Source organism: Trichosurus vulpecula, chromosome 2 (assembly GCF_011100635.1).
Source record: "Trichosurus vulpecula isolate mTriVul1 chromosome 2, mTriVul1.pri, whole genome shotgun sequence".
NCBI classification, from domain to species: Eukaryota; Metazoa; Chordata; class Mammalia; order Diprotodontia; family Phalangeridae; genus Trichosurus; species Trichosurus vulpecula.
Window position 1 is genome coordinate 200,448,231 of NC_050574.1, and position 24,528 is coordinate 200,472,758.

At 37.4% G+C, this 24,528-nt stretch overlaps 1 pseudogene; it reads left to right on the forward strand.

Annotated features, from left to right (window-relative positions):
- The first annotated feature begins 17,901 nt into the window (after positions 1–17,901).
- On the forward strand, positions 17,902–18,385 carry LOC118836892 (annotated as a pseudogene).
- Positions 18,386–24,528: the final 6,143 nt, after the last annotated feature.

Below are 24,528 nucleotides of genomic sequence, written 5' to 3' on the forward strand. Positions count from 1 at the left end.
GGAAAAACCACTGACCTGGAGAATAGATCCAGGAGAGATAATTTAAAAGTTATTGGACTACCTGAAAGCCATGATCAAAAAAAGAGCCTAGACATCATCTTTCAAGAAATTATCAAGGAAAAATGCCCTGATATTCTAGAACCGGAGGGTAAAATAGAAATTGAAAGAATCCATCCATCACCTCTTGAAAAAGATCCCAAAAAGAAAACTCCTAGGAATATTGTAACCAAATTCCAGAGTTCCCATGTGAAGGAGAAAATACTGCAAGCAGCCAGAAAGAAACAATTTGAGTATTGTGGAAACACAATCAGGATAACACAAGATCTAGCAGCTTCTACATTGAGGGATCAAAGGGCTTGGAATATGATACTCCAGAGGCCAAAAGAGCTAGGATTAAAACCAATAATCACCTACGCAGCAAAACTGAATATAATGCTCCATGGCAAAATATGGATTTTCAATAAAATAGAGGACTTCCAAGTTTTCTCAATGAAAAGACCAGAGCTGAATAGAAAATTTATCTTTCAAATACAAGAATCAAGAGAAGCATGAAAAGGTAAACAAGAAAGAGAAATCATAAGGGACTTACTAATGTTGAACTGGTTTGTTTACATTCCAACATGGAAAGATGATGTGTGTAATTCATGAGACCTTTCTCAGTATTAGGGTAGTTGAAGGGAATATACATATATATAGACAGAAGGCACAAGGTGAGTTGAATACGAAGGGATGATATCTAAGATAAAATAGAATTAAGGGATAAGAGAGGAATATATTGAGAGATGGAGAAAGGGAGAGATAGAATGGGGTAAATTATCTCACATAAAAGTGGCAAAAAAAAGCAGTTCTGTTGGAAATGAAGAGGGGGCAGGTGAGGGGGAATGAGTGAATCTTGGTCTCATCAGATTTGACTTGAGGAGGGAATAACATACACACTCAATTGGGTATCTTACCCCACAGGAAAGTAGGGGGAAGGGGATAAAAAGGGACAGTGTCAAGGGAGAAAACTGAATAAAGGGGGACAGGATAGGATGGAGGGAAATATAGGTTAGTCTTTCACAGTATGATTATTGCAGAAGTGTTTTACATAATGATACATGTGTGCCTTATGTTGAATTGCTTGCCTTCTTAGGAAGGGTGGGTAGGAAGGGAAGAGGTGAGAGAATTTGGAACTCAAAGTTTTAAAAGCAGATGCTCAAAAAAAAGTTTTTGCATGCAACTGGAAAATAAGATATATATGGAATGGGGCATAGAAATGTATCTTGCCCTACAAGAAAGTAAGGGGAAAGGGGATGGTGGGGGAGAGTGGGGCGATAGAAGGGAGGGCTGACTGGAGAATGGGGCAATCAGAATATATGCCATCTTGGAGTGGGGGGAGGGTAGAAATGGGGAGAAAATTTGTAACTCAAAATCTTATGGAAGTCAATGTTGAAAACTAAAATATTAAATAATAAAATATGAAAAATAAAAAAATTTTTAAAAGAAATGTGGCTGTTCCTGGTGTTGGCATTTGCTTGCTCCACCACACTGGGGCTCAGGATCTCCTTCTGTTTTGCTGAGGTGGGGCTTGCTGCTGGCTTGCTCGGGTGCTTCCTGCTCTGGAATGTGCTCCCCTTTTACCCAAGTAAAACAGACCTTTATTGCTGATCTTCCAAGTTTTTTGGGCTGAAATATTTTTGGGGGCTGAAATATTTTTTCAACCTGCCTTTTTGCTGGATCTGCTGTTCTGGGATTTGTTTTGGGGTGCTATTTTATGGTTGTTTGTAGGTGAATATGGGAGAGTTAAAGCAATTTACTGCTTATTTTGCCATCTTGGCTCCCTTGATACTTGTAACTCTTAAGAACCATATCTCTATTATGGCAGTTAGAAGGAGTATACTTATACAGAGGCTGTGGGTATAAGTTAAGTTTGATGTGATGACAAAAAATAATTAAGGGGTTAAAAATGATTGTACTGGGAGAAGATGAAAGGGGGGAGGCAGAATGGGGTAAATTATATCACATGAAGAGGCATGAAAAAGACCTACTATAGTAGAGAGGAAAGAGAGAGGGAGAGAGCATTGTTTGAGCCTCTCATTGGATTTGGCTCAAACAGGGAATAAGATACACACTCAGTTGGGTAGAGAAATCTTACTCCATAGGGAAGTAGGAAGGGAAAGGGGAAAGAACAGGGAGAGGGGCTGATAGAAGGGAGAACTGAAGAGGGGACAGAAGTAGGTGGGGAAAGGAAAAAAGAAAAAGGGCTAATAGAAGAGAGGGCAGATTCATGGAGGCAGTGGTCAGAAGCAAAACACAGGTGAGAAAGGGACAGGGTGAAAGGAAAGAGAAAAGTATAAAAAGGGGGAAAAATAGGATGGAGAGAAATATGCAGTTAGTGATCATAACTGTGAATATAAATGGAATGAAATCTCCCATAAAATAAAAGTGAGTAGCAGAGTGGATTAAAAACCAGAATCCTACAATATGTTGTTGAGAAGAAACACATTTCAAGCAGAGAGATACACACAGAGTAATGGTAAAAGGCTAGAGCAGAATATGTTATGCTTCAGCAGAAGTAGAAAAAAAGGCAGGGATAGCAATCCTGATCTCAGACAAAGCAAAAATAGACGTAATTAAAAGAGACATGGAAGCAAAGTATATCTTACTAAAAGGTACCATAGACAATGAAGTAATATCAATACTAAACATACATGCACCAAGTGGTATAGCATCCAAATTCTTAGAGAAGTTAAGTGAATAAGATTTCATAAAAGTTAGATATGATAGACCTCTGGGGAAAATTGAATGGGGATAGAAAGGAATATACCTTTTCTCAGTGGTAGATGGCACCTACATGAGAAATGACAGTGTATTAGGGCATAAAAACTTCACAATCAAATGCAGAAAGGCAGAAATATTAAATGAATCCTTTTCAGATCATGATGCAATAAAAATTACAAGAGACATGGAAAGACAGAGTAAAAATTAATTAGAAACCAAATAGTCTAATCCTGAAGAATGAGTGGGTCAAATAACAAATCATAGAAACAATCAATAATTTCTTCATAGAGAGTGACAATAATGAGACAACATACACATGGGATGCAGCCAAAGCAGTACTTAGGGGATATTTTGTATCTTTAAACACTTACATTAATAAAATAGGGAAAGAATAGATCAATGAAGTGGCCATACAATTTAAAAAGCTAGAAAAAGAACAAATTAAAAATACCCAATTAGAAATTCTGAAAATCACAGGAGAGAGTAATAAAACTGAAAGAAAACTATTGAACTATAAAATAAAATTAAGAGCTGTTTTTATGAAAAAAAATCAATAAAATAGATAAACCTCTTGTTAATTTGATTTATAAAGAAAAGAAAAAAGAAAACCAAATTACCAATATCAAAAATGAAAAGGGTAATTTCACCACCAATGAAATTAAAGAATAATTAGGAGTTATTTTGCCTAACTGTATGCCAATAAATCTGACAATCTAGTGAAATGGATGAATATTTACAAAAATATAAATTGCCCAGATTAACAGAAAAGGAAATAAAATATTTAACCCCATTTTAGAAAAATAAATTGAAGAAGCCATCAATGAACTCCCAAGGAAAAATCTCCAGGGCCTAATGGATTTATAAGCAAATTCCATCAAACATTTAAAGAACAATTAATTCTAATATTACATAAACTATTTGGAAAAACAGTTGAAGAAGTCCTACCAAACTCCTTTTATGACACAAATATGGTACTGATACCTAAACCAAGAACAGCCAAAATAGAGAAAGAAAATCATAGACCAATTTTCCTAATGAATATTGTTGCAAAATTTTTAAATAAAATATTAGCAAAGAGATTACAGCAATATATCACAAGGATTATACACTATGACAAGGCAGGATTTATGCCAGTGATGCAGGGCTGGTTCAATATCAGGAAAACTATTAGTATAATTGACCATATCAATAACAAAACCAACAGAAATCACATGATTATCTCAAAGATGCAGAAAAAGGGACAAAATGCAGCACCCATTCCCATTAAAACCCTAGAGAGTATAGAAATAAAGCGAGTATTTCTTAAAATGATAAGTGGTATCTATACAAAAGCATCAGCAAGCATTATCTGAAATAGGGATAAGCTAGAAATCTTCCCAATAAAATCAGAGGTGAAACAAGGATGCCCTTATCACCACTATTATTCAATATTGTACTAGAAATGTTAGTTTTAGCAATAAGAGAAGAAAAAGAAATTGAAGGAATTTGACTAGGCAATGAGTAAACAAAACTATCACTCTCTGCAGATATAATGGTAACTTAGAGAATCCTAGAGAATCAACTAAAAAGCTACTTGAAATAATTAATAATTTTAGCAAATCTTTAGGTTATAAAATAAATCCATATAAATCATTGGCATTTCTATATATTACCAACAAAGCTCAGCAAGAACAGATAGGAAGAAAAATACCTGTAGATAATATAAAATATTTGGGATTCTACTTGCCAAGACAAACCCAGAAACTATATGAACACAATTACAAAACACTTTTCACATACAAATAACATCAGATCTAAATAATTGAAAAAATATCAATTGCTCATGGGTAAGCTGAGCTAATATAATAAGTATGATGATTCTACCTAGATTAATTTCCTTATTCAATGCCTTACCAATCAAACTACCAAAAAATATTTTATAGAGCTAGAAAAAGATAGTAACAAAATTCACCTGGAAGAACAAAAAGAATATCAAGAAAACTAATGGAGAAAAAAATCAAAGGAAGGTGGTCTAGGAGGGGCAGAGCCAAGATGGCAGCTGGAAAGCAGGGACTAGTATGAGCTCCCCGCTGAGTCCCTCCAAAAACCTACAAAAAATGGCTCTGAACCAATTCTAGAACTGCAGAACCCACAAAATAGCAGAGGGAAGCAGGGCTCCAGCCCAGGATAGCCTGGATGGTCTCCGGGTGAGGTCTATCCCGCACAGACCTGCGAGCAGAGCGGAGCAGAGCCCAGCGTGGGCGGCGTGGGCCAACTAGACCAGGAGCTGGGCGGTTTGTGCCCTAGCGCCCTGAATCAGTGAGCTGCAGCAGTTACCAGACTTCTCAACCCACAAACACCAAAGACAACAGAGAAGGTTAGTGGGAAAAGCGGCAGGAGTGGAAGGAGTTCTCGGTTTGGCTACTGCCCCAAGGGCAGTGGAGGTGGGGCAGCTACAGAACTACAGCTGCAGTTGCTTCCAGCCCCAGGCCCACCTGGTGGGAGGAATTAAGTGGCAGATCAGAGCAGGAGTGAAGAGCCTGCTGAAAATCTAAGTCCAGTACGGGTTGGGGTTTCTTGGGGAAGGAGAAGTGCTGGTGTGGCAGAGCTGGCACATCCCCCCAAGCTTGGAACATAGTTCTCTTAACTCTACAAGCAGTCATACCACGCTGGAAAACTTAAGGGTCAAGTTAGTTGGCTGGGAACATGGCCAGGCAGCGAAAACACACCCAGATCCAGTCTCAGACTTTGGAATCTTTCTTTGGTGACAAAGAAGACCAAAACATACAGCCAGAAGAAGTCAACAAAGTCAAAGAGCCTACAACAAAAGCCTCCAAGAAAAACATGAACTGGTCTCAGGCCATGGAAGAGCTCAAAAAGGATTTGGAAAAGCAAGTAAGAGAAGTAGAGGAAAAATTGGGAAAAGAAATGAGAGTGATGCAAGAAAATCATGAAAAACAAGTCAAGAATTTGCTAAAGGACACCCAAAAAATACTAAAGAAAATAACATTAAAAAGATAGACTAACTCAAATGGCAAAAGAACTCTGGGAGGGGAGTGGGGTGACAGAAGGGAGGGCTGACTGGGGAATAGGGCAACCAGAATATACGCCATCTTGTAGTGGGGGGAGGGTAGAAATGGGGAGAAAATTTGTAATTCAAACTCTTGTGAAAATCAATGCTGAAAGCTAAATATGTTAATTAAAAAAAAGGAAGGTGGTCTAGTAATACCAGATCTAAAACTATATTATAAATTAGCAATCATCAAAACTCTTTGGTACTGGCTAAGAAATAGAGTGGTGGATCAGTGGAATAGATTAGGTACACAAGACACAGTAATAAATGATTATAGTAATCTACTGTTTGATAAACCCCAAAACTCCAGCTTCTGGCATACAAACTCACTTTTTGACAAAAACTGGTGGGAAAACTGGAAAATAGTATGGCAGAAACTAGGTACAGACCAACATCTCACATCATATGCCAAGATAAGGTCAAACTGGGTATATGATTTAGACATACAGGGTAATTCCATAAGTAAATTAGGAGAACAAGGAATAGTTTAGCTGTCAGATCTACATAGAAGGGAAAAAATTTATGACCAAACAAGAGTTAGCATTATAAAATTCAAAATGGATAATTTTGATTACATTAAATTAAAAGCTTTTTTGCACAAATAAAACCAGCACAACCAAGATTAGAAAAAAAGCAGAAAGATGGGAAACAATCTTTACAGCAAGTATTTCTTATAAAGGCCTCATTTCTCAAATATATAGTAAACTGAGTCAAATTTATGAGAATACAAGTCATTTTTCAATTGATAAATGGTGAAAGGATATGAACAGCAGTTTTTGGAGGAAGAAATTAAAGCTATCCGTAGTCATATAAAAAATGTTCTAAATCATTATTGATTAAAGAAATGCAAATTAAAACATCCCTGAGATACCACTTCACACCTACCAGATTGGCTAACACAACAGAAAAGGAAAATGATAAATGTTGGAGAAGATGTAGGAAAATTGGCATACTCATACATTGTTGATGGAGTTGTGAACTGATCCAACCATTCTAGGGAGCAATTTAGAACCATGCCCAAAGGGCAACCAAATTGTATATACCCTTTGATCCAGCAATACCACTGCTAGATCTATATCCCAAAGAGATCATAAAACAGGGAAAAGAACCTACATGTACAAAAATATTTATAGCAGCTCTTTTTATGGTGACAAAGAATTGGAAATTGAAGGAATGTCCATCAATTGGGGAATGGCTGAACAAGTTGTGGTATATGAATGTAATGGGATTCTATTGTCCTATAAGAAAGGATAAGCAGGTGGATTTCAGAAAAACCTGGAAAGACTTACGTGAACTGATGCTGAGTGAAGTGAGCAGAACCAGGAGAACATTGTACACAGTAAGAGCAACGTTGTGCAATGATAAACTATGATAGACTTAGCTCTTCTCAGCAATACGATGATCCAAGACAATTCCAAAAGACTCATGATGGAAAATGCTATCCACATCCAGAGAAAGAACTATGGGGTCTGAATGCAGATCAAAGCATACTATTTTCATTTTTTTTTTTTGCTTTTTGGGTTTTGTGGCTTTTCAATTTTGTTCTGTTTCTTCTTTTACAACATGATTAACATGGAAATATGTTAACATGATTGCATATATATAACCTATATCAAATTGCATGCCATCTTGGGGAGGGGGGATGGGAGGGATGGATGAATAAAAAAAATTGAAACAAACTCTTATAAAAAGTGAATGCTGAAAACTATTTTTACTTACAACTGGAAAAAATAAAATAGTATTTACCAAAAAAAAAGAAAAAAGAAAAGGAAAGAAAGAATAACCCCTCTGATAGGATTTCTGAGTTAAATCCCCATTGCCTTTATATTGCATATCACATAGTACAGGAAAAGTATAAGAGAATCTTGAGATAATGCCAGGTTTTCTGGAGTACAAGATGAGTAAAATGGCAGCATTGTTCACTGTGATAGACAAGTTGGATTGAGAGGAAGATGAAAAAAGAAAAGTAAACTATGCCATGTTTAATTTGATCCAAGAATGATGCATCTATCCCAGATGATGTGAGTCTAGGCATTTCCAGGGAAAACCTTTCCATAACCAACTTTAGAAACCTATTCAGATGCTGACTAGCTCCTCTGATGAGGGTTCTGATTTAAAACCCTCCTGCCTTTATTTAAGCTCATTTTCTCTGGTTCTGAACTCAGTGGAGATGGAGAGCAGCTGGTTACCATCCTCCATATAATGACATTTCTCTCCCAACAAAAAGCAGTGAGAACACATCAAAGCCATCTGTGGCAAAGGTATGCCAGGATACGTTTAGCATACCCTGGGCACAAAGCAATGTCCCATGTATGCATTTAAGTCAGCCAGAAAATCTCGAGTTGCTTGGTCAGCTTGTTCATTGGTTGTTACGCCAAGTTCATATATTAATTACATTGGCATCTCCAAGAGGATTATGGACCACACATGGAATCAATTGACTAGTAGGACCTTTGAAGTCAAACTGCACTTCTTGACAAGACAAAATTTTCATCTACAGTTGGATAGCAATCCATTTTAAAGTTCTTTCAGGGAAAGAAATTACAATACCTCTCCATGTAATATAATTATTGAAGGACAGAACTGCAAGGAAACTTAGAGATTGTCTTGTCCAAGACTCAGGAATCTACGGCCCTCAGGTCATACCCAGCCTGTTCTTCTATAGTCAAGAACTTTAAAATAGTTTTTAATTTTTTATATGCAATAAAACAATTAAAAAAAAACATCATTAGCTTGCTGCCCAAATTTAGCCCATAGTCAGTAGTTTGCTGTCTCTGTCTAACTACTTACACTTCATAGATGGGTAAATCAACCCTCCAAGATTTAAAATTGCTTTCCTGAAGTTATACAGCTTTCTGGTGCTAGGTGGCACAGTGCTTAGAGGGTGGGGCCTGAAGTCAGGAAAACTCTCTACTTCCTGAATTCAAATCTAGCCTCAGACATTTACTAGTTGTGCGACCTGGGGCAAGGCACTTAACCTTGTTTGCTTTAGTTTGTCATCTATAACATGAACTGGAGAAGGAAATGGCAAACCATTCTTGTATTTTGCAAAGGAAACTCCAAATGATTTCACAAAGAGTCACACACAACTAAAACAACTGAAAAACAGCAAAACAGCAAACAACTATCAGGCTATTTCTCTACAAGCCTGGTCAGGACACCACCCTTCTCTTCCTATGGTACTATACCACCTACACAGTAAAACGGAAAAAAAGAACGGCACCAAAGCAGATTTTGCTGGTCAGTTGTATTTGGTCTAGTGAGTCTAACAAACTATTGAGATTCTCAATTTTGTATACAATCCTTTTTTCTTCTTTATTATTTATGGAAATACACGTTTTGTTTGATATTTGTTGTGTTCAGAATAACAAAAAAGGAACAAAATTTAATAGGAGAATAATTCTAAGATTAAATTAACCATTGCTTGCAGAGCTATGAATTTATCCAACCATTCTGAAAAAATAATTGGGAATTATGCTAAGAAAGTAATGAAGATGCCCATACCCTTTAGATCTAAAATTCCACTGCTAGGTGGAATAGGTCCCCCCAAGGAGGACAGTGATAAAAATAAAGGTCCAAGGATGCCAATATACATATAACAACACTTTTGTAGTATCAAAGAACTGGAAACAGTTGAGGAACAGATAAATAAGTTTTGTCATATGAATGTGATGGAATATTACTTCCTATAATAAATGATGAATATGATAAACACAGAGGAGCATTGGAACTAATGCAAAGTAAAGTGAGCAGCACCAGGAAAACAATATACACAGTGACCAACAACAAAACAATTGGAACTGAATGCTCTGAAATTATAATCAACTTGTTCCCAAAGAAGAAAAATGCAGAAATGAAGAGCTAAAAGTGTGTCACACTGCGTATTATCAACGATATAAGGGAATGGGATTAGATGATCTTTTGAAGTCCTTTGTGTTTTAATGTCAAGCTTTTTGGGGGGGAGGGGGGAAAACTTATTCATTGCTGAACTGTTTTTTTTTTTCTTTTAAGGAATGGCTTTCTGTGAGGAGAAAAAAAGGAAGAGAGGACCATCGGAAAATGTAGGTAATGTTAAACTTAAAGGTATCAATAAATTTTTTAAAAAGATAAATTAACTCTCTTAGGATACAGAAAAGCCATTCAGTTCATAGAAGCTTTATAAAATGGTAGCCAAGCCCAATGACTATCCAAGTAGATAACTTTTCATTTTCAATATCATTTACCTTTAAAATTCTCATTTCTCTTTTAAAAACTATTAACTCAAGGGTACAAAAATAAACAGCCTTATTTTGATCACAAAAGGAGATAACAAAGTCCTTTGAAAAGTCCTTTGAAAAGCAAAAAGCAAGACTAACAAAAACACAAGGCAGGGTTAAGTGTTGCGTTAAAAATACAATTGTGATGGACTACTACTGTGCTATAAGAAATGATGAGCTCAATGATATCAGAAAAATATAGAAGGACTTGCACAAAGTAATGAAAAGAAAAATGATCAGAGTCAAGAAAACACTGTATACAGTTAACAGCAATATTGTTTTATGAACTGTATGGGACTACAAAGGACATATGAAGAAAGATACTATCTGCATCCAGAGAAAGAACTAATAAATAGAAGTATGTATAGAATAATTTTACATATATATACCTATCTGGGTCTAATGGTAGCCATTTCTAGGGTGGGGTTTGGGGGAAAGGAAGAAAAAAAAGGAATTCATATGATAATTTTGTTGTATATTTGAAAGGAATAACAGGTTGCACATAGTAGATTTGAGGTTTCATGTGTTAAGTTACAATCGCTATTTTAGCCTTACAAGCAGAGAAGATTAACGTTCCAAAGATATTTAATCAAAACTGGCCACTCTCATTGAGGCCATCTTTGCAGTAGTAGTAATTTCACTGAACCACTAGGCCATTTTCCAGTCCTTCTTATGCAATTAGTCAAAGGCAGCCTGAATTTAAAAACTAAGAGAATGAGGTAGACAATGAAAGACACCTTGAGCAGCAAAGATTTTCTGGCCCCATAAGCACCAAACTTATTTCATTAAATCCTCTGGTGCTTCCCCTCCTGTAATGAGAAAAGCTCATTCTCAAGCCTAAACTAGACCCCCAGAATTGTGGCAATTGAGAGATCTATTTTTACTTAATGTGAAGTACAAGGGTATTATAAAGTTAATTACCACTTCATTAGATAAGATAGTTTCTACTGTGACTCACCCAATCAGATAGTAGCTGCCCCAGAGGTCTGGCTCCTCACAACTGAAGAAGATTCTTGCATGTTTTACAGGCATCTAAGGGACTCCTAAAGCCAAGTAGTTTCTGAAGGCTTGGAGGCAGCCAAAAACTTTGATGAGACTAAGTGTGTAGAGACTGGTTTTATAGCTTTTTCATCATACTTCTACTCCTAATTGGGTTTGGGTTTTAATGCTAAAATTCTGTGAAGTTGATACTTTTTCATTTATGGTTTAAATCACATCTGTGCCAACTCATCTGACCCAGCAGCTCACCTGCCAAGCACATAGGCAGCATCATTATCTTTGACTATGGCCTGGTGCCCTCTGCTTGTAAGCACTGCCAGAATTAGGCTATGAGGACTTTCCTTGCTACCCCCAATCTTCTACCTGTACTTTTCACCACCACTCCCCTGTCAGAGCCAGGTCTTCACCTTCATTTGCTGTGTCCTTATATGAATTCCTGCACAGGACTTTGTCTGCCCACATTGACTAATAACAATAGCTAGCATTTTATGTAGCATTTTAAGGTTTACAAAGCATTTACATATGAATCCTCACAACAATCCTATGAAAAGGGTGCTATTACTATCTCCATTCTGCAGATGAGTAAACTGAGGCTGCCAGAGGCTGTGACTGACGAGTTGCACAGCTGGTAAGTGTTTGAGGCTAGATATGAATTCAGATGACAGACCGGACTTGCAAAATGAGATGTCTATTTTCAGACAAAGTCAATGTATGGATTTCTTTTGCTTGATTGCTTATTCATTACAAGAGAGAGCTTTTCAGGAAAAGAGAGACATGGGGAGGAATGTGAGGTATTAATAGTGATAGCAAAAAATAGAGAATAAAGAAAAGAGTGTCAGTGAAGCACTAAAACATACACAGACAAGAACAGTAAGAAGTTCAGAAGTTCAGAAAGGGACATAGACAAGCAGAGCAATGTTGGAACTACCTGACTGAATTTAATGTGTACTTTTAAAGAAAAAGCCAAGCTGTACACAGTGGATCTCTGGATAGGTGGATAGAGTGCTGGGCCTGGAGTCAGGGACACCTGAGTTCATATCTGACCTCAGATGCTTACTAGCTATGTGACCATGGACAAGTCACGTAACCCTGTTTGCCTCAGTTTCCTCATCTGTAAAATGAGCTGGAGAAGGAAATAAGAAACCACTCCAGGTTCTTTGTCAAAAACACTCCAGATGGCGTCATAATGAGTCAGACACAACTGACACGATCAAACAACCACACATAAAGGATCTTAAGTGTCATATACAATCTTTTGCTTTTCTTTGAATAGGGGAATATTAGTGTCGATGTTTGTCCAATTCATAATAATAAAAAAGAAAATCTTTTTTAAAAAGCCATAGACATGAATCACACAAGATGAAAAGGTGTTGGAACAGTTGTATCCATAGTGGGAGTACCCACATTAATGAGATTACACATCCAACCAAGTAAGACAACGGAGTTCTTTACATAGGCTGATGTAGTTTCTACGCAGTAAATTACCTTGGGAGATGGGAATTCTGAACCAAAAAATCTATAGTTGTAAATATCATTGTATTATTTGATACTTTAGAATGACTACTTACAAATGGAGAGGTACAATCAATTATGATGTGTACCTCTCCTCTATATTTATAGTGTCCACATTTTGCTTAGCACAAGAGACAAGGTCCTTATTCTCTAGAAGCTTGCATTCTTAAGAAAGGAATGGACCCCAAAAAGAGGAATGTTGTACTCAAAGCAAGAGGCCAAAACAATTTCTTTCAATAAACGTACTTAGAGTGGACTAGATAATAGTAGTTTTCACACACACACACGACATGTATGTATATGCAGATAGATGTATGTGCATATCATATGTGTGTATAGATGTGCATGTGTATACATGCACACATGTACATGAATATGTGTGTATACACATATGTTCACATATATACATACACGTACATACATTTTGTGTGTACTCAATAATCCTTTATTAAGTGCCTATTATGTATCAAGCATGGTATTAGACACGGGATACAAAGACAAAAACTAAACAATCCCTGCCTTCAAAGACTTTACATTCTACCGGGGTAGGGGTGGGGAAAAGAAAACAGGTAAGCAGATAAGTGGATTAACAATATTTTCAAAGCACTGGGGGAGGGGTGGACTAACAATTAAGGGAATCAAGAAAGGCTTTAAGGAGGGAGAGGCACCTGAGCTACCTTGAAGAAAATTAAGGGTTCTAAGAGATAGAGGTGAGGAGGAAGCACATTTCATGAACCAATGAAAACTTGTGCAAAAACAAAGAGAAGGGAGATAGAATAAAAAATGTAGGTAGCAGCAAGGAGGCAAATTAGTCTAGAACATGAGAGGAAATAAAGTAAAATCTGATGAGAAATATGGGTTAGAGTAAGATTTTGAAAGCCTTTAAATGTCAAAAAGAAAAATTCATAATTTATTCTAGAAACAAGAGAGAGCCACAAAATTTCTTGAGTCAGGGAGTGACCAGGCCAACCCTGTGCGTCAGGAGTGTCCATTTGGGAGCTGTGTGATGCCAAAGTCTTGTTAGAATAGGGCTCTGTGCCTTGTCATGACATGACAGTGTCCCAAGATTCTCAAGGATATGCCAGCAAAACCCAAAACTCAGATCTCAACAAAATGGAAAGGTTGATATTTGGATCCAGCTGCAGACTGACCATTATCCAAAGACTACCCTAGACAAGTTTAGAGAGGGTTAGCCTTGGAAAGTAGGCCACTGAGAGATTTTTTTTATGTTTTTTTCTAGCTACAATAACTCAGGAAAATTGTTTACTTAGGCCTAGTATAGAAGGGTTGTAATCTGCACTGATCGAGGGAGAATCCACACCAGTGAAAGTATGAACTTTTTTTGAAGTTTTGAGTTTTGCATCTATTATCTCCTTTGATTCTCAAAACAAACTTGTACAAATATTATCCCTATTTTATTAAATGAGGAAACCAACCCTGAGGAAAGTGACTAGAAACAGTGGCTCAGTGAACCTAAGTGATTATACAATTGATAAGTTGAAGATCCAGAATTTGAATCCAGATTTTTTTTAACTCCAAGTGTGATATTTTTGTTATTATGCCTAGGAAGGGAGAGTGACAGGCAGATGGGAAATTCTACCTGTAACCTGGAGTGTGGACTGAAACGACACAGTCAATATTCCATTGATATGAGCCAGAAACCTACAAATAGAAATTGTCCCAAATTTGTTATGAGTAAATTATCTTAAGGATATGAAGTGATACAGCTAAATACTATGATATCTGGATGCCACATTAGAATTCCTACATCTATGTGAGGAAGTCGCTATGTAATATGGAGTCCTCACCTGGTCGCCATCTTACCTGATGTTCAATATTCCCTATCCCTAGAGGAAACCAAAATAGGGAGGCCCTCAATCCTGGATACACGGTCCCTCTTAAATGAGTCATAGCCCAAATAATAATATAGAAATCTTGTGACTTTTGTGTTCTCTTGGTAGGTACTGCGCGTCACACTTTGGAACACCAAAATGCTTTAAAGAACCCAAATCAACTCATGCTCTGCCTTCTTGAGCCCTATAAAAAGACAATGGGTCACTATACTAAATATAGATGCAACTAGGTGGCACAGTGGATAGATCACTGGTCTTAGAATCAGGAAGATTCATCTTTCTGAGTTCAAATCCAGCCTCAGACACACTTAATAGCTGTGTGACTCTGGGAAAGTCACTGTGTTTACTTCAGTTCCTCATCTGTAAAATGAGCTGGAGAAAAAAATGGCAAAGCACTACAGTATCTCTGCCAAGAAAACCCCAAAATGGGGATCACAAAGAGTCAGACACAAATGAAATGAGTGAATCACAACAAAAATACTAAGTATCCACTGAGGGAATGTAATGTATGGGTTGTCCACCAGATAGTACTATGTTCTTGTCACCAGTCAAGTGGTCACTTCAAAGTCTCTCTGGGGCTCCTGTGTGGGACACTCCTATTCTGTTGCTCTAAGCAGCTGAACAATTTTAAACCCATGCTGGTTGGATTCTCGATGTGGACTAAAGGAAATAATACTCAAAGTTATTTCCTAAATAGGATATCTATGGCTCTTTAATTTCTTCTCACTCTTAAACAACCCTCTTATTCACAGGATATGGGCAATTGACATACTGTGCCAACATAGTTTTTTAGAGACAGTAAAAATGAAAGATAAACATAAGCGATCAGACACGGCTCCCTCCACCCACCCATCTCCTACACCTGCATTCTCTTCTGGGTACAGCCAGTAAGATTATTGAACTGCATTGATCCCCAGATCATAGAGAGGAAACAAGGGAAAGATGGGTATTTTTGCTCAGGGCCCAAGCTCTGGATGTGGGCGTGTAAACAGGCAAAGCCCAGGAAACATGAGGAAAGAAGTCCTTATTCCCATCCCTGGCTCACCAAAACACTGGTCAGCGCATTAAGCTGACCGGCTGTAGCATCCAGGACTTCCTGTTGATCTTGACTCTACTTCTGTGCCTGGTCTGGTTGCACCTTCAACACTGATCTCTGGTCTCAGTTGCCACACATGCAAAGTCAAGTTGTAGGCACTAGTGCCACACAGAAGTCTGGTGATAGCTCTTCTGTTATAGCTCTCACTGTTATAGCTCTTCTGATGCCAAACCCAGGGTCTAAAAATAGAAATGCTAGCTGTAAAATCTGATAGCCCAGAAGGACAAGTTCCACTGTATGCCACCAAGACTTGCCCAAACGGTAGACAAGAAACTTCATTCCAAGTGCAGCATCTCTTTGTTCCTTGAGCCCTAAATGGCAGGCTCAAAGACTTTCTCAAGGGCAAAGGCAAAGGAAATAAAGAACCCTGAGTTCTATGTGACCTGAACATATCTCATCACTTCCTTATGTCTCACAATTCTGTTCCCTTTATGAGACTTTTCAGGGATCCTTTAGGTCCTACAGAACTGAAACACAAAATATAAATAATAAAATGGTAGCTGACACTTACATAGGGTGTCCCAAAAGTCTTGGTACAGTTTTAAGCTATTAAAAGTCAGTGCTTTCAGTTTTCTGAAGTGCTTTTACATTTTTTTTAATTTGAGCCTCACTGGCAACCCTGTAAAGTAGGTAACAACAACTATCATTTTATAAGTCAGGAAAGTGAGGCACATAGAAGCTCACAGAATCAGAGGGCTAGAGATGGAAGGGAACTCAAGAGACCACCAAATGCAACCTCCCTCATTTTACAGAAGACAAATGGAGACCGAGAGGGATTAAGTGACCTAGCCAATATCACACAGATAGTAAGCATCACTTGGCCACATCAAGAACTAGTCAGTTAAGTAACTACAAAATGCATTAAGTAGAGTCAAATCTCAACATTGGCACATTAAACTTTCACAACTTCAAGCATTTGCATGATTTTATTAGTAGCCTCATTTTCACTTTCACACTGGCAACTGTGCACATTCTATACACACATAGGAAAAAACTATGCACAGTGGGGAAAAAAAGATTATGCCATTCACAGTTTCCAAGCTTGAAAGGTGGCTTGACATAATTGGCCAGCTGGCTAAAGACATCGAGACTGTCAAACCCATCATATATTGCAGCCCCAAAGTTAAGCCTCAAACTCCCCTCTGCTATGCTCCCATACTCCGAGACCTTTAAGGTTCTTAAACAGCAAATGAAGCAGATGTCGCTGATGGATTATTTCAAGCTGGTGCATCCTTTATGATCTCTAATGCCATCTGCCAGTTGTGAAGGACAGAATGTCAGAGGTGATTTGGAGACCTCACCAGTCTCAGAATCTTCTGATAGCAACAACTAAAGTCCCAGCAACCTCTTCCTTGGTTTTCAGAGGGCAACCAAGGTAGAAAGGTTTACAGAAGTATAGTAAACAATACAATGCCCTCGCATTGCCATCTGACATGGTAAAACATAAGATTCATGTTAAAAATATTTTAAGAATTTTATTTGCTATACAGCATTTATGATATTATAGATTTCATGTGTTATAAAAGTGAATATGGTCTAAAAGCAATTTTTTAGGTGTTAGCATAAAAGGTGACAGAATTCTAGAGAATTACTAACAAGAAAAAATGTTTTGCATGTTACCAATTTTATTTTGTGTACTGAGTTTTATGGATTATTTCGTAGTTACTGTGTTAGAAAAATGCATATTATCAGAATTAATGTTTTCTTATAAATAATTGTATGCCTAAAAGTGTATTTTCAGCAGCCTCTAGCAAAAGATTGCAGTTTTTATTAGTCATGGGAACCTAACCTGCTATTTCCCATAGGTTCAATGTACTAATATTTGTGTATTTTACTTTCACGACATTTTTTCTAGGAACATTACCCTCATAAAAGTTGAGGATTGACTGTACTTGGGCTTCTAGCTACCAAAATACACATATACATGAACTCTAGGATTACAACTACAAAATACAAAAACATAGACCTAAATGTCGAAGAAATATCAATTGTTCATTGGTAAGATCAAAATAATAAAAATAACAATAAAGTGTCTAAATGAACATAGCACTGACTGCCTAAATTATTTTACTTATACAAAGCCATAACACCCAAATTGCCTAAAGTTTACTTTATAGAGTTAGGAAAAAATATAACAATTCATCTGGAGGAACAAAAGGTCAAGCATCTCAAAGGAAATATTCAAAACTGGTAGGAAGGAAGAGGGCCTAGCAGAACCAGATCTTAAACTATTCTACAAAGCAGTGATCATCAGAACAACTGTATTTGTTAAAAGTAGAGCAGTTAAGAGTTGGTTCTGCCCCACGGTGATGTTATGGCTACTTCTACCTCAAAATTCCAAAAAGTGAGAAGACTGCTCCAAGAAGCAGCTTTATGTGTGAAAGTGAAATCAGGGAAGATATAAGCACAGGCCCTCAAACAGTGATTCACCCAAAAGGCCTGGGTCATTGCTGAAGGTGCTCCAAGAGTGATTAGGGAATAACAGACCCTTATCCTCAGCAGTCACCCTTGATAAAGAAGGAAAGAAACCCAAACCAATGATCACTGGTGCCATGCTGGAGTTGGCTGTTTACTCAAAAGCAATGAAAATAGTAGACAACAATATAATTGAATCAAAAGCTCAAGAAATATGATCTTGATAATAAGATGCATTATCAGGGAATGTTGCAACCTGAACACTTTCAAAATTAACCCAGAGAAGATAATCATCTTCTATGGCACAGCCTGCCTGTGTGGGGTTCAGATGGAGAGACCACAGCCCCAAATCCTTCAGTTGAACTTTCTGATGAAAATTCTACTAAACTACCACCACCTAAAGAAAACCACAAAAGAAACTACAGCTCCTGCCACAAGCTGAGCAGTGGTCTCTGGAGTTCCAGTGTGCACCACATGCCAACCCAAATGGACTGTACTTAGTGGAATGAGATTAAGAGGAAAGTCATAGCTTGCCCTTTATCTTCACTGCCATTTATAATTTAAAACTCTCAGTCCTTTGATATTTTCCCAAACCATCATCCCAATAAAATTAGCATTCTATGATAGATAATATTTTTTGCTAGAACTTTAAAATCTTAGCCACCAATTTCAGGTGTAAAGAAAGAAAGAAAAATGAAACTATATGTGTTCTTTTACTGGGCTGTTAATAAAAATGACCTAATGGGGAAAAAATTAAAGGGGTAAAAACAGTGGAATAAATTAAGCATATAACATATGGAAACAAACAAAACTAGTAGCCCAATATTCCATAAACCCAAGAATCAGCTACTGGGGACACACTATTCAATAAAAAATGTTGGTAAAACTGGAAGGTAGTCTGGTAGAAATTAAGTTTAGATCATATAGCATACCACATATCAAGATAAACTCCACATGGATACATGACTTAAATATCACATAAATAAATTAGGGAAACAAGGAAGAAATTACCTTTCAAATCCACAATTAGGGGAAGCATTCATTGACAAAGAAGGGATAGAGAGGGTCTGAAAACTTAAAAGGGAATATTTTAGAAATATAAAATGTGAAAGTTTCTGTATAAACAAAACCAATGAAGTTAAATTAGAAGGAAAAGAGTTAACAGCAGGAAAAAATCTTTGCACAAATTTCTCTGATGAAAGTCTCATTTTTGACATATATACATATACATATATATATATATACATACATATATATATGTGGAAATTATTCAAATACAGGGAGCAAGATTGTTACAATGTAATGCTAGGTCCAGAGTCAGGAAGACCTGAGTTCAAATCCTGACTCAGACACTGTGTGATTCTGTGTGACATCCATCTACCTCAGTTTCTTCATCTGTAAAGTGGGGATAATAATAGTACCTACCTCTGAGGGTTTTTGTGAAGATCAAATGAGGTAATATTTGTAAAGCATTCTGAAAATCTTAAAACACTATATAAATACTAGCTATTGTTTTGTTGTTGTTAAGAAGAATAAAAGTCATTTCTCAATTGATAAAATGGTCAAAGGATATCAATAGGCAGTTTTCAAAGGAAAAAAATCCAAGTTATCTATAGCCATATGGAAAAAATATACTGAATCACTAATGATTAGAGAAATGAAAATTACTGGAGTTCTACCTCACACCCATTAGTTTGGCAAAGCTGACAACTAAAGGAAAATGACAAATGTTGGGGGAGGGAAGACTTCTGGAAAGCAAGAACATTCATGCACCACTTGTGGCACTGTGAATTTATACAGCTATTTCAGAAAGTAAACTGGAACTATGACAAAAAAGTCACTAAACTGGCCATACTTTTTGATCCAGCAATACCACTATGAGCCCTATGGCCCCAAAAAGATCAAAGAGAGAAAAATGACTCGTGCATACAAAAATATTAAATCAACTCTTTTTTGTGATGGCAAAGAACTAGAAACTAAGGGCGTGTCCATCAACTGATGAATGGAAGAATAAATTATGGTATATGAATGTAATGTAGATGAATATATGTGACGCGAATTATTGTGCCATAAGAAATCATGAAATGGACTATAGTGGAGAAACCTGGAAAGAACTATGTAAATTGTTGCAGAGTAAAACTAGTAGAACCAGAACAATTTATACAATAACAACATCATAAAGACAAACAACTTTGAAAAACTCTGGTCAGTGGAATGCCAAACCTTTGTTGCAGAGGACCTGAAATAAAGCACGCTGCCTACTTCCTGACAAGAGATATAACGGCAGAATGCAGAATGAGGCACCCAGTTTTGAACATAGACAATGTAAGCCTTTTCTTTCCATGCATTTTTGTTTTTCTTTTTTAATGGGAAAGAGGTGAAAGGGATGAAAAATCTTTGTTGACTGAATTTTTTTAATTTTAAAAGATCTCATAAGTATCTAACATTTCAAGCCCTGGTTTTCCTGATTGCAAGTCCATCACCTACTATGTCATGCTGACCCCAAATACTGTTAGTTTAAGGACTACGCAACCCAGAAACTCAGGGAGCCCTCTTGAAATCCAGGAACTGATAAGTCAAAATCCAATTGCTCCAGTGCTCCCAAGGGAGAAAAATAGCTTTGGGGTACCCTATCAGTAAGACCCAGGTCTGGGGTATACATAATGGCATGAAAGCTGCTCTTACCTCAGAGGGACTCACAAACACTCCCCCCCCCCTCAGCCCTCTCCTCCATCCGGCCCACTACACACACACAGGCTAAGAAGACTTACATGCTACATGGCATTGTCTCACAAAGTTTTATCACAATTATAAGTGCATTAGCCTTTACTATAAAAGAAGCCACATAGCTTGTGGATCACAGTGAGAGGTTTGCCTGCTCTCACTAAAAGAGAGGAACACTTACATGACTTGGCTGACATTTGGATACCCCATCCTCTATTGGCTAATTAACGCTCTGCTAGAATGTCCCCTTCAGGTGGACAGAGAAGATGTTCAAATAGGGAAGAATCTCTTCCAGCTACCCGTTAGCCAAATTCTGATAGAATTCACAGCAGTCAAAGTTTTTGTTTCTCTGGATCTTCACAGCACAATGTTTTTTTTTACCTTGAAGTAAAAGGAAAATCACAATGGCATTAAGCAGTGATTGAAAACAATTGAAGCCAACTGAAAAGGTATTTTACTGATTCTTTGTTCTCTTTGTTACTAACATTTGTTATTGCTACTAAAATTGAGGTATATTGCATCATGGCTTAAATTTGTTATGTAAATGTTACTGATTAGACATTGTCTAATATTTATGCTGTTTTGATCAAGATTTCTGTTTTTATATAGAGAAAGTATAATTGGAATTATTCTCTTCCTCCTCAGAACCCTAACAGTGCTCTATCTCTCTAGTGGTATTTATCATACACTGTCTTGTGTTAAAATTATTCATGTATGTTATCAAGTCATGCTGGATGACTTCAAGGAGTTTATGATCCAGAAAGAGGATTTTTGGATTTTTAGATACTTTTTTTATTCTAAACTTCACAAATGCGAAATAAAATGGACCCTTCTACATACATAGTAGAATAGAAAGAGAAAATGGGATATGAAACTGCAGGTCTATATCATATATAACTTGCTTTTCTATTCAACCACATAATAAATTTTACACGGCACATCATATCCATCTTTATATCACTCACCACACAGTGTTTCACCTAAGGTTGACACACAAAAACAATCAATGAAAGGATGTGTGGAAGAATGAATATTGGCCACAGATAGGGTGATTCTTGATAAACTTCAATAGTTTGAAAAAATGGCAGGCACCTGTTTATGATTTGTACAAATTGATTTGTTCTCTACTTGTTTTAATGACCTTGGAAATTACTGGAATTTGCATATTATTCCCTTTTCTCTTCCTAAGATTTAACCAATTCAGTGGTTGGAGTGGAGAGAATGACAAACCTGGATTTGAATCCTGTCTCAGACACTAGCAAAGTGAACTTGGACAAGTTAACCTCTCCAGACCAGTTTCCCCATTTATAAAATGAGAGTGCTGGACTGAAGTCCTTTTCAGCTCTAGGTCTATAATCTTATATAATTCCTCTTTTAATCAGAGGACCTGCATTTGCATCCTTACTCTGTCACTTTCTACAGCATGGAACAATAGAGAAAGCACAGACTCTGGAGTCTAAGGACTTGGATTCAAATCCTACCTATGATGCTTCCTACCTATATGACCTTCCGCCAATTACTTCAGTTCTCTGTTCTTCCATTGTCTCATCTGTTAGATGATGGAATTGGTCTAAATAATTTTCCCTGTTCATTCTGAATGGAAGGTCCTATGATCTAGGTTAATTTGCTCAAATATGTTATTTTCACCCAACTAGATCACAGCAACTACTCAAATGTAAATATTTTAAAAGAAAACATCACCCAACAGTAAAAACAACAAAAAAATCTTCAGTAGCCTTTCAGTTAGAAGGAAGAAAGGTAATCCTCTAAGAAACAGTGAATCTCATCTATAAACCTTTGCTTTTGTCCTAGTGAAATTAGTGGAGCAGATACCCGCTCCCTCCTCCCACCCCAACAGAGCATATTGCCCCTCTTGGAACTCATTAATTGAAACAGCTGTTTGTTTTCAGTCTACTGATATACTCTCAGCTCAGGGTGGGTGACTATTTTGGAAGTAAAATGAGCAATCTTACAACATGTACTAGGTGAACACCTGGGAGTATGACAGTAGATGTGGAAGTTTTTTTTTTAACTCTTTCAAGATAGGAGTCAGGATTTTTGAGTGAAAGGTCAGCTGCTGGCAGTGGTTCATTAAAACTCACTCATATGGAAAGATGAATGACTCTCATTTGTGTCAAAGAAATAACTTCATGCTTGTTTGGCTAAGACCATGTGCTGTCTATGGATAAAATACGGCCAGCTGAATTCTACAAAAAGATCTGTGACAGCATTCATCTCATAGACTTTGCAATTGCACTGATTTGTGCTTATTTTGAAAATTAGGCATGGCCTTCTGAGCACATATACATTGCTGCTAGAATCTTTGAATGAGGGGGAGAGAGGGGAAAAGTCTGAATTTTTTTATCATTACATGAGTATTTCAACTGAGTCAAGACAAAACTGGTATCAAGATCACATGTCTCTCCAGTTTTAGCTCTCTACTTTCAAAGCCAGATGTAATTCTTCAATTGATTTTACATCTGCATCCCAGATCTGCCTTACCCAGGAACCCTTACTATAAAAGTAAACATAGATCACTTCCTCCTTGTTGGTTCAATACCAGCCTGTCAGCATCACTAGAGAGGCAAGAAACCCTATACTCCAGTGAACAGACACCTCAGTCATCACCACATAGTAACAGCTACACCTAGAGTAAATGAGATATTTGTAAAGTGTTTGCACATAGTAGGCACTTAATAAATGCTTGTCATCTACCCCCATCCTCCTTTTCTACATTGGCAAAGCAAAATAGAAATGAAGGCACTGCAGGCAAGTGGAGTAGGATATACCTTTGCTCAAACATTTGCTAGAGAGAAGAAAAACAGCATGCAGAAAAAAGTACAAATGTGTGAATATATCCTTGAAGAAGAGGAGAAATGGCTATGGTAAAAATCAATCAAAAATTAGCATTTATTAAGCACCAACTATATGCCAGACGCTGTGCTAAGTGCCAGGAATAGAAAAAGAGGCAAAGGATAGTTCTGCCTTCAAGTTGCTTACAACCTAGGAGGAGATAACATGCAAACAAATATATACAGTGCAAGCCATGTACAGGATAAACAGGAAATAATTTACAGAGAGAAAGCACTAGAACTAGGAAGGGCTGGGGAAGGTTTTTTATAGAAGGTAGGATTTTAGTTGGGGCTTAAAGGAAGGCAGGCAGGTCAATGGTCAAAGCAGAGGAGGGAGAACATCTCAAACATGGGAGACAACCAGAGAGAATGCTCAAACCTGAGAGGGAGTGTCTTTCATGGAACAGCCAGGCTAGTGTCACCAGATCGAAGAGTACATGTTGAGGAATAAGGTATAAGAGGACCAGAAAGGTAGAAGGAGGCTAGATTATGAAGGGGTTTGAGTGCCAAAATATTTTATATTTGATCTTGTAAGCAACAGGGAGCCACTGGAGTTTATTGAGTGTGGTAGGGGGGACATCATCACATCAGATTTGCACTGTGGGAAATCACTTTAGTAGCTGAATGGAGGATGGTTGTTGGGGTAGCGAAAGACTCAAGGCAGGAAGACACACCAGCAGGCTATTTTGATAGTCCAGATACAAGGTGATGAGGGCCTGCATTAAAGTGGTGGCAATGTCCATGGAGAAAAGGGGTCATATTTGAGAGAGGCTGCAAAGGGGAAATCAACAGGCCTTGGCAAAAGATTGGATATAGGGGGTGAGAGGAGTCCAGGATGACTCCTACATTGCAAACCTGAGGGACTAAGAAGATGGTGTTGCCCTCTACAGTAATAGAGAAGTTGGGGAGTGGGGAGGAATTAGGGGGAAAGATAATGAGTTTCGCTTTGGACATAATGCGTTTAAGATATTTATTGGACATCCCATTAAAGATGTCTGAAAGGCAGATG